The following is a 10,290-nucleotide window of genomic DNA, read 5'->3' as shown; positions in this document are numbered from 1 at the left end:
CAGGAAATATTTTAAGTGGATAAACAACGTTGAGTTTTTAAGGTGGCACTATATTTGGCAACATCTAAATTTATATGATCAAAACGCGCACGTTTCATCCAGGAATCGACGATGTAATTGAACATTGGGTGGTTTTTTTTAGGCAAAAGGAGATTTAAATGACCTGTACGATAACGAAATTTACTCTACAACAAATACATTACTTTGGTAGAATTATCTTCAAACATCAAATTCTCAGCGAATAAAGCATCAAACTCCAAATGCAATAAAGTAAACAAATGCTAAGACCATGAAAATGAGTACGGATCTGGTCATCTGAAGTAATCACATCAACTATACTATGAAATTACCGAGGTTTCCCGAAGATCGCCGACGGTAGAATTCAGAAGATCAGCCGAAGATTCCGAAGAGTTCCAAAGATTTCCCAACGGTAACGAAAGTTTTGGAAATACTTTATGGAGTTTGGAAGGCAAAAGGGAAATTTCCCAGAGATCAAAAACTGCATTCAAAATTATGTGATTACCGAGATAGTCGTCTTTCGCTGTAAATCTAAGCTTTACTTTCGAATTGTTGTATCACAAGTACTAAAAAGAAATTAAAAATATCCAAGTTATTGGAAAAACTAACACTCTCAAATTTTGAAGTGCCACCTTAACGACATATCAACGTTTGTTTAACCTCTAGTTATTGAAAGTTTAAGGTTCTAAGATCAATATCTGGTTTTTAAAAGGTGTTTAAAAAAAAAAAAACAGAGAAATTAGCGAGAGTGAAGCAAAATCATCGACTAGGAGATATTGCCTTGATGTGCTACCAAAGTCTCAAAACTACAGTTAGGACTAAGTAAGGCAATCATTAACAAGAAGTGATATTTCTAGCTTTAAATTACGAACGAGTCCAGGATCACGGAGTACAACAAAATATAAAACCCGTTTTTGAAAGCTTTAACATTTGCAAAGCAAATTCGACTGTGCCATCTTTTATTTTTCAACAATTGTCTAGCAATGACGTCTAAAAAAATACTGTCGCATTGAGCTACTACAAAATAAACATTTAAAATTAGCTGTTGCACTGATTTTTTTAGGATTTAAAAGGCTGCCAGCAATTGTTTTTACAATGATAACCAAAACGAGAAAGACCAGCAACAAATTTGTAAACAAGGATGTTAATATTTGCATATGAATTGGTATTAAAAACGTGCCTCGTCATACAAAGTTTCGTGGCGCCTTTGCAATGAAACATGTTTGTTTTCCTTTGTAATTTCTAGCGTTTAAATTTCTGAATTGGTATTAAAAACGTGCCTTGTCATACAAAGTTTCGTGGCGCCTTTGCAATGAAACAGGTTTCAGTTTTCCTTTGTAATGTCTAGCGTTTAAATTTCTGGAGGTCCAAAAGAGGTACATAAGCATTTTACCTTGATAATCAAACCTTTTTATTTTCGAGAACTTTTCAACAAGAGATTTAAATTTTCACGGTGGATTATTCCGGCATTGTTTCGAGTCCATAAAATATACTGAATCGAGCGAGTAAATTTTGCGTTATTTAAGGATAAACATCTTTCTGCTACCAGATATTGATTATTTTGTGGTGTTTACACTTTGGTTGTTGCACGGGAAAAGAGAACGGAGCGAACGGTCACATCGGAAGAGAAAAATAACACTTTGAAACTTGAATGAGTTGGGTATAAGCTATCGAAATTGGGCAATATTTTTTGCGGGGGGACAGGATTGGATTTTGATTGATAAGAGTATTCTTGCTCCTGTGCAACTTATCCGAAGTGTACCATCTATATTATCTTCTGACAGAAAAAGATCTGAAATGGCAAGCCACAAACAGTCAAACCCGATTGGATGTAAAATTAAATCCTTATTGTTGATCGGTATTTCACGGTCGCTTCGCGAGAGTTAGAAATCTATTTCGGAATTAAATTTTATTGTCGCCTGTTTGATCCATTTGCCATTTCATCTTTTTTATGTCTTGAGAAACTCTTGCATCACCTCGCACAAAACCCAGCGCGAAATTCGTTGAAAAATGAAATTTTGAAGACTGTTTGGCAAAAAATTTACTTTGAACGGAGACAAAAACTAACTTGAAATATCAAAATTGCTTTTTCAGTGCGAGGTGGTGCAGTATTTTTGACGGGATTTTCTGTCAACTGTTACCTTTAAAACGTTTTTGCGATCAAAAACTTCTTAAGGGTAACCTCTTTAAATTTTTCTCCAAAAAGTTGTAAGGGGAAACGCTGTGCAAATTTTTAAAATTTTCCCGCCAAAAGTCTTAGTTTTTAAACGCGAATTTTTTTCCTCGCACGTTTAATTTAATTTAACTGATTTTCAATTAATTAATTAATTTATTTATAATTGCAAAATAATAAAATGAAAAGAAATGAAAACAGCAAGTGGTGATCTTTATTGTGTAAATATTATTTTTGTTAGCATTGTTAAGAAATATTAAAGACAATAAAAATACTACAGCAAATAGAAGTCAATTACACACGCGTCTTCAATATAACATTTATTGGCTTTTAAATAATTCAATTGAAATTACAAATAATTTGAATAAGTAAACAAAATAAAAAAATTGCGCTTTTAAAAGGGCCTGGAAACTAGTCAAAATGTAGGCTATCTCTTTTACTTTTTTTTGACTATGTAGGGTTGCTAAAAAGAAAAAAAATTCTGCGCTTTTAAACAGAGTCTAGCCAGAAATCACGCATATACTGTGACTTTTGATGAGAAAAATCCTACATAGTGCAAGATTTTTTCTGCCAAAAGACTCGGTATATGTTTGACTCGAAACCAGACTCCATTTAAAATTGCAGACTTTTTTTTCTAAGGACAATTTTTACACTGTTTGATTTCTTTTTGGGCCCTTTTAAAAGCGCATCTCCGAAAACTACAAAGATTTCGGAAAATTTGTGAAATAGATACTAGACAATTCAACAATAATTTCAACGAGTTTAATAAAAAGACTTCCAGACTGAAAATTCGGGTTGCAAAAGGAAATCCATGTAATGCTAATATGCTACCTTAATTGTAAACTACAAACTTGAAATACAATTCACGGTTTCCTCAAAAACTAGCAAGATACGAGGCAATTTGGCGGATACTAAACAATTTGATTGTAATTCTATTGTCTTCTATCGACTCCCGAGTTTTGTGTTATGAAATCACAAATACAAGCTCCGCCCTAACAATCTTTCGCTAGAAAGTCAATATCGAGATAAGCTTTGTCTTGTAAATCTACCTTACTTTTAAAACCAGATCCACTAAAGAAACAGCTGAACCAAGTTCTTTGCTGTCCTTTGCGTCCGTCTTTCGCCATGTTAATGTCACTGCGTGTACACTTGAGATGGCAGTCTGAAAGAAAGATAAACAAAACGTCCAATTAACAATGGGTATACTGAAAACTAACTAACAAAATATACATACAGAGTATGCTCGACCAAAGTTTACAAATCAGTTAATTCTCTCATCGGGAAGGCGCTTGTCGTTTGGTTGTATCATCATCATAGAAATACAATGAGTTTACATGGAGTCTAAGCATGACTTTTACGGCAGACGCCAAAGGTAACCTCTGATTTTGTGCTCTTTTGTTCTAATCCGTAAATAAAGCACACAAAAATAGAATAACGTCTCCTACTATTCACCGCAAATACAAATGATTTCACTATACTGTACAAACAGCTGAAGACAGACGGCAAAAGTTTCATTTTTGCCGCTTTCCGCTTGCCGTTAACAATTAGTGAATAATGAATGATATATTTTACAGTAATTTACAGGTACATGGAAAGAACAACTTAAAACGCGGATAAACAGCAACATGAAATAAATAGCACCGGCTAAAATATAGTACTGTAACGTTTTAAGGCGAAAAGCTCACCGGCTAAATGGCACACTAAAAATTGCACAGAAAAAATGTTCGCGACAAACCCGTAAATATTTGCATTTTCTTCCTGAGGATGAATTTAAATGCATGATTACTAGTCGCTTTCTTTGAATAACTTGCGAAATTTTTGAAAACAAAAAGCTCTCGGGCAGCTTCACATTTTCACAGAATTAAATTAAAGGTAATGTAATTTGCCTGAAGCTTCAGACCAAATAAAAACAAAAATTGAAAAATTCCCACGAGCGAATAGCAAGACAGAGTTGCTTTAAAACTAAAACTGTTGTTCAAATGCAGTTGAATAGTTATGCGAACAAGCAAACATCGTTTTCTAAGAGGCACGTGCAAGACAATTAGTGATTATAATAGATTTTACAGTAATTGACAGGTAATTATGGTTTTCACCTTAAGCTTTGATCTGACAACCCGATAGCTATAGCTAGTTTTGGCATGACTACGACTTTCACTTTTACAGCTATTTCAAGAATATTTGCCAGTGGTATCTGGAAATCCCAGAAGGAAATTGAAACGGTGAAAATCCGAAAAATTTCACGGCAAAAAAACAAAAATAATAATTTCTCCATGATTTAAACGCAGTTATGAAGCATTTCTCTCCAACTATTAAAGTAGTAACGTTTGATGAGACTGACGTTTGTAATATTTTCAGGACGCGTGCAGCACTAACATGTGGCACTCAGTTATTATGCTCTACAAGGTGGCTCTAGCTTTTAAATCTATGGATAAGATTCCTATATTTGTCCACTCAAATTGAATCTATGCAGTATTATCATGTACTTTTTATAGTAAAATAAAGTTTAGGAACATTTCTTTTTTACTCTGGCACTCTTTAAATAAAGACCTGTATACTGATGTTTTTCAACAAGAACTTCACGTCTAAATTTCCAGGCTGTCTGGTGTTCGGTGTTGAGAATTTGGTGATATATATCAAGACAATATCCTTCAGTTCATCACCCTTCTTCTCATTAGTTAGTCTCTATTCAGAGTCCTTAGCCAAGAAACAAATTCTCCTTACTGGTTTTGAGTTATCTAGAAAATTCCTTTTTTAGATTACTCTCTAAATCCTCTTCATTGTTTCTTCATGGTTATGTTTGGAACTATCAGGAGAAATCTTAAGCTGATCACTCATAAGGCTTAATGGCTAGCCTAAGGAAACATTGATGCATGAACCGGAAAGCAACAGGTCGCTGAACCAATTAGACCACTCCTCTCACAATTTAAATATTCATCGACAACTGTTCCTCGGACATTGTATTCTTAAGGACTGATTGTATAACCTACCCCTGAAGGGTTAGGGTATCTGTTTAGCCATTTAACATGGGTTTCTTGATTATCAGAATAGTGAAACAATAATTATCATCCCTATTCGTTTAAAGTCCTTGCCTGTTTTGTGTACTAATATTCCTACTACAAGCACCATCAAGTGATTAAAAACTCTTCCTACTAAAAGAAAATTGTGACTCACCTAATAAGAGATCTAATGTCTCAATTTGATTCTTTTTCCTCTCGAGTGTCAGCAAACTTTTATTGTTCCTTCCCTGTTTCGTATCTAGTAAGAAACATGAATGTTTTAACCTTATGTTCTCTTATTTATGCAATTTCAAAACCTACACAACTAAATTAAATATACACCATCATATTTTTTCCATTTCAGCCCTACAGGGGCAAATTTTGACAATGAAGGAAAGTTAAGTCTGCATTAGGCCAAGTGATCCAGACCACCACAGCTTATGCAGGTCTCTGTTGCAGTAAGTGATAAGGCGTATTCCTATTTTGCCTGGATGGGATGCTAGTCTGTCACAGAGTTAGAACTCCGTATTAAATTTACCCAGTCCCCATTTGAACACTTGGTGGAGGGAGGTATTGTGAGAATAAAGTGTCTTGCCCAAGAACATAATGCAGAGACCCTAACCATTGGCACAAACCCAGAGTGCTTGACGTGCAGTGATTGGACCACTGTCCCTCCTCCCACAAAACAATACTCCTCAACAACAGTACCCCTAGCAGGCATTGTAGTCTTCAGGCATTTTTGTACAACCTACCCCCGATGGGCTAAGCTAAGGTCACACAACATAAAAATTTACTGAAACAGCTGAAAGGTAGTGGAACAATAACATCTCTATTTGTTTCGATTTTCTGTCTGTGTTATGCAAAATTATTCTTAATACTTATTTGGTACCAAACGTATTAAATAAAATTGTGACTGACCTATTGTGGGATCCATTGTCTCAATTTGATTCTTTCTCCTTTTGAGTCTCGGCACATAGCTCGTCTCCTTGCTTCTCAGTTTTGTTCATCTAGTAAGAAATTGTAAATGTTTTAACTTTTATGGAATTCCTTGATCTCAATTAACTTTTACAAACTACACAATCAAAAATAAGTCATCAGATGTTTAAAGTTTCAACCCTACTAGGGTGAGGTTTGACGATGAAGGTAAGGTAAAGTCTTCCTCAAGCCAAGTTATCCAAACTACCACATCTTATCACATCCAGTTTATGCAGTATCAATTGATAAGGCGTCATTGTCTTTCTATCCCCTCTTCCCTAAATGGGATAACAATGCGTTGCAGCTAGGGTTAGCCCCAGTATAAAATTCACCTAGTACCCATTTGTAAATCTGGGTGGAGGGAGGCACTGTGAGAGTAATATGTCATGTCCAAGAACACAATGCAGTGCAATGCATGGCCGAACTGTGAAACAATAACAGCTCTAATGTTATGCCTGCATAGTGTGCCATTATTCCAAGCACAGGTAAAAAAAGAGTAACTGATAACCTCTTCAAGCAGACGCAAGGAAACAAAGACTCACCTGATGTGGAATCTATTGCCACACCATGAATCTTTCCCTGCGTAATTAAGTCTCGGCACACAGCTTTCTGGTTTGAGTCTAATAAGGAATGGGAACTGTTTTAACCTTTATGACAGCCTTGATCTCTTAAGTTTAGCAAACTACACAATTAAAACTATGACATCTGGGCCAGGTTCTTCGAAAGCTGCTTGACGCTAACCCATGATTAAAAGTTAACCGAATTATTGTGTTAGCCGGCAAGCAATTGAGCCAGCTCAGATCTCTGCAATATTTCCACCCCGGAAACCGCGAAAAAACTCTCCATTCTTAATAGGGCCTTGGTGAGTAACGTTTTGATAAAATAACAGCAAAATTGTATTTTCACTTTCTGACTAAACTAATGCATGAGTTTGAAAGGATATGCTGAAATGAGAACAAAGGTGAAAACAATATCGAAAAAGCTTGATTTGTTCACAAATATTAGTATTTGAATTTTGAATTTTCCGCCATTTTTGTTACTTTGTTTAGAAATTTGGCAAATCTCAACATACAATATCTTTGTAATTAAAAATCCTTTTAATACATATATATTTTCACATTTTAATTCATCTCAACACATCCTTTCAAAATCATGCAGGTGTTTTGTCAGAAAATGAAAATAGAATTTTACTGTTACAGCCGAATCTCCACTCCACGCCACCACTCCACAACGGCCACCTGTTTTCGTCCCGGCGGACAGTCCATACATTTACTCTTATTTCAATCTCTCTACAACAGCTACTTCTCCACAACGGTAACGGCCACTAAAGCGCGTCCCAAACTACCAACATAACCTCTCCACAACGGCCAGTTAATCAACGACTGACGAACGGTGTATACAAAACCCCATGTTATATTGTAAAGGGTCGCGCAACTTGATCCGTAGCGCGCGTCGTTGGTTTGGTTTCTGTTTTGTTGTTATATTTTGATTGTGTTAGGTCTTTAAGCTACAATAAGCACTTTTTAAATATACAAATGTTGTATCCCTAAAAAAACAGGTGTCATATTACACCCCTACCCATCCCCACCCCCTCCCTCCCCTAACGGCCACCTCTCGACAACGGCCAATTTCCTCTGTCCCAAAGTGGCCGTTGTGGACAGGTTAGACTGTGGTTTGATGACTTCATTTTCCCACCAAACCGTTAAAACAAAAAATGGAAAACAATGCGTTTGTTTTGATTTGAATTGTCAATGATGTTGCAAAGTTTGAGCTCCATCGGATGAAAACACAAAAGTATTTCCCTTATTTTTTTTTGGCGAGAGCTGACCCGGCGTGTTTGATTTGTCTTATTGCAACAAAAACTTACTAACGTACAAAATATGATAAACAATTAGATTATGAGCTCGAGATTTCTATCGCGCACAGAAATCGAGAGCGAATAATCTTCTTGTTTTAGTAAACCTTTCAAACCTTTATTTAAAATCCTCTTCACAGACGCTTCGAAAACGCCAAGTAGCGGCCGTCATTTTGTCAACAAGGGCACAGTGCTACGCTACTCACTAACTATCACAGAAAAGATAGTGAGTAGCTTAGTCAATCAGAGAACGGCATTCGTGATAGAACGCTAGAAGATTTATACTGAAATATCATAGTACTCTCGAGGAACAGTAAGATAACATAAATATGAACTCACCATTGTTGCATATAATTGAACAGGGTTGAATTTCTATGTCATTATAATATCAAGTAAAACTTTGTCGAGAGGAGCAATCACGAGTAATTTGGGAGTTATAACTGTCCTGATGTAGCTCCAAATCTCATTGCTAATAGGGCAATCAATAAGGAGAATATAAATTTTGAACATCAAATTGAAAGGTACCTGAAGTAATTGTGTCTTAACAGATCCTCTTGATTCTTTGTTATATATCGTAATTTCGTTCCTGGAAAATAATCAAGCTTGTTTGAATTATTTATTTTTGACTATTTTCGCGTGTTACCAAAGCATGCAATTTCTTAAAATCGCCTTCCGTTTAGCAGTTAACATTATTTAACAAAACCATTCCCGATTGATATTGGAACAACAATAGTGGAAGTCTACTGTTCGTAAGCACATTGCGGGTGAGATGACTTTATACGACTCAACGAATTAACTATACTTGCCAATCAGTTTATAACCAAATTGGCTTCTTTATAATTATTTTGAAATATAAAAAACTAAACAGCCCAGGGCATAAATGAATTCATGAGGGTAGCACAACAGTTCCTCGATTGAACGCGAAATAAACGAGTGAACACTCAACAGTGCTACGTTTTCCGAGAGTAAAAGTTACAAGGAATTCACAAATTCTTCTTTACCTCAAGAAGGACGTTAGCTCCGGAAACATTACCGAAGCACGTGCTTGTAAGTGTTACCTGAAGTCAAGTTCCCGCTGCAGGTATTTGCGCTCCATGACATGCCCAAACATATCGACATCTCAAGTTAAGACTTGATATTTTCCCGTTGCAGTTGGCGAGAAAAAAAAAATAGATTTCTGCTGTTACAATTTTGCGCGTCGATGGTAACGTTCGACAGAAGGACTCGACGAGCAAATGTTTCATCACACGAATAATCTGCAATTTAAATTTACATAGTTTTGTGACCACGCTTAATCACGAACAATAACAACGAAGACAGATTTCTGCAATTCGATTTCATTATGTGATTGGCCTGCCTTTCCGCTATAACTAATCGCAGGATATTTTTAGCTTTCCCCTGAAAAACTGATTTTGAAATTTGTTATTTTAAAGCAGGATATGTATTGATTTATTAAGAAATTGTTATTATTTTTTATTTTATAATTCTTTTGCACGGTCTGAGAAATTCGCACAACATTTCAAATGTCCAAGCCATAGCAACGGCTGTTTACAGCCAGTAAGGCCAGCTCACCACACTAAATGTGAAAGACCTGTTTACTTCTAGGATCATAACCCCTAGCTTTTAACCACCTAAATTACTCGAACACACTGTCCAATGCTAAAAATTTACACCAGATTATATTTTGTCGCATTTATTGACCGATTTCACCAGAACTGGTAACAGCACTTTTCCAATTTACGAGAATTTTTATGTTGGAACCAAGAGAAGATCAATTATAAGACAGTTAATACCTATTCACCCGGTTTCGAAATTCCTAACAGGGCCTTGCATACGGCTAGCGCGCCTGAAATTTGGATTGACCAATCAGGATTCAGAAGGCGGGAAAAACTTTACTGTCCTTACGTCAATGTTTAGGCAATGAAACTGGGTACCTCTTCTCACTGGAGATGGCATTAAATACTCACAGAAAGGGGTTTACAATTCCCCAAACTGTATCAGATTGTAAAAATCGAAAAATATGAAACACTTTGTGTCTCCAAGCTTCTAATTTGGGAGTATATCACCATCGTGCATCACGCGTGAGTAACACGCACGATAGAGGCGCGAGATTTAAAACCCGAAAGACCAAAGCAAATATGGCGGCGCGCGGCTTTTTTTCGAGCGAGGTCACTTTTGTACTGTTGGAGACCAAATTCGCATATAAAGGAGGCTTTACCTGCTAGAACAACTTTAGTCAATTCTGTGTATTTAAGAAAAATTGTTTCGGGAAT

The 10,290-nt window shown here is 36.1% G+C and overlaps 2 long non-coding RNA genes across 2 annotated transcripts; both read right to left on the bottom strand.

Annotated features, from left to right (window-relative positions):
- Positions 1-2,498: 2,498 nt before the first annotated feature.
- On the bottom strand, positions 2,499-5,452 carry LOC149113853 (uncharacterized). The gene is made up of 2 exons (XR_016206624.1): positions 5,363-5,452; positions 2,499-3,353 (listed from the first exon to the last, which is right to left on the bottom strand). It is a non-coding gene; the product is annotated as an uncharacterized LOC149113853 (long non-coding RNA).
- A 653-nt stretch (positions 5,453-6,105) lies between these two features.
- On the bottom strand, positions 6,106-9,181 carry LOC149113852 (uncharacterized). The gene is made up of 3 exons (XR_016206510.1): positions 9,076-9,181; positions 8,543-8,603; positions 6,106-6,194 (listed from the first exon to the last, which is right to left on the bottom strand). It is a non-coding gene; the product is annotated as an uncharacterized LOC149113852 (long non-coding RNA).
- Between the last annotated feature and the right edge of the window lie 1,109 nt (positions 9,182-10,290).

Source organism: Orbicella faveolata, unplaced genomic scaffold (assembly GCF_042242905.1).
Source record: "Orbicella faveolata isolate gen_17 unplaced genomic scaffold, um_ofav_v1 contig_14, whole genome shotgun sequence".
NCBI lineage: Eukaryota > Metazoa > Cnidaria > Anthozoa > Scleractinia > Merulinidae > Orbicella > Orbicella faveolata.
Note: the sequence above shows the minus strand (reverse complement) of the source record. Positions and strands in the feature narration are given on the sequence as shown.